The sequence below is a fragment of the Halichoerus grypus genome, chromosome 11 (genome assembly GCF_964656455.1).
Source record: "Halichoerus grypus chromosome 11, mHalGry1.hap1.1, whole genome shotgun sequence".
Classification (NCBI taxonomy): domain Eukaryota; kingdom Metazoa; phylum Chordata; class Mammalia; order Carnivora; family Phocidae; genus Halichoerus; species Halichoerus grypus.
Window position 1 is genome coordinate 4,302,852 of NC_135722.1, and position 1,441 is coordinate 4,304,292.

Here is a 1,441-nt window from a genome sequence, read left to right on the forward strand (position 1 = left end):
CCGTGAATTCAGCCTGTTTCTCACGGAGACAAAGGCTTGGAAGCCAATACTATTTGAAACTGAAAGAGGGGACAGTCAGTGCCCCCCAGGGCATCCAAGGGACATCAGCTTGTGGTCAGAAGACACCAGCTCGATGACCCCAGCTTTGGTCACCCCATCCCGAGGGCAGAACCAGCCTCTGAACAGCACGGTCTCCCAGAGTCCAACGTGGGTCATCCAGAACTCTGTGCCATGTGACGGTAATAATCAGAGGGGGCTTCTCTGCACACAAGCCAGGAAACGGGAAGGCAGAAGACTTCAGGGACGTACACGAGGCAGGGCAGAGAACGTGACATCCTACTGGCAAGTGCCCACTGGAACGAGGCTCACGCAGGTGGCCGAGTCTGCGGCCCAGTGAGGCCAGGCTCCCCACCTCCAGCTGACCTGGGAAAAGCAGTGAGCTCCTCCTCAGGGTCATGGGGTCCAGCTTGCATTAAACGTGAATCCGATCCTGCCATCAGATGGCGCTCAGACCTTGGGGGCAGGGGCTGAAGGGGTGGCAGGATAGCGGGGCACCCAGCAGCTGACCAGGGTGGCCTCACCCTTGTCCCCAAGGCAAGCTGGGCGCAAACTTCTAACCCACTGCTCCACAAGGGGCTCCCCGCCCAAAACCAGCCTTTCCAGAAGGCAGCCTGCAGAGGGGACAGGTCTGGGAGTGTCCTCACTATGACCAAAGATACCCCAAATCTGAGGGGCAGCATGTCAAGGCCCAGGATCTCAGACGAACTCCAAGATCAGAAACTACAATGCACGTGGGTACATGAAACATAACCCTGAGCACTGGGGTTTCTTTCCTCTAATTCCACCTCCCAGACAAGCTGGGAAGACGGAGGCCATCACTTCCCACAGTGGAGTCCGCACCTATTCTCTCGTTGCCCTCCACCCCCCACCAATCAGTACCCACAGCAGACATCACTAATCAATCCCAGCATTGCTGTCCATGAGGATTCCAGTCCTCAACAGAGACCTCCAGGAGCTCCCACCCACCACTCGAGTTGGCCCTTGAAATGAGAAAACCACGTTAATCTGGACCCACAGTGGCTCAAGGGGCAATGTGGCCGGCACACATTACTCACGTTCCCTCCCCCCCGACCTACTAGACTCCTCTGCCACACATCCCGTGAACACATAGAGGAGAGCCACCACCAGCTCATACGGGCCTTTATGCAAAATAGAAAAAGACAGCCCTCACCTTGGGGCGACGTCCCGGTGGCTGGACATGCCTGTGCAGCCAGGTTTGCAGTGCACAACCTGAACAACCTTACCTGGTCACCCTGCTCCAGAGAAGCCGGAGTTGTGTCTCACTAAGAATGACGACCTCATTCTTTGCAAGACTTCAGGATAAAAATCATTGCCATTCTGACCCATAAAGAAATACACGCAATCACACACACACAAGCCA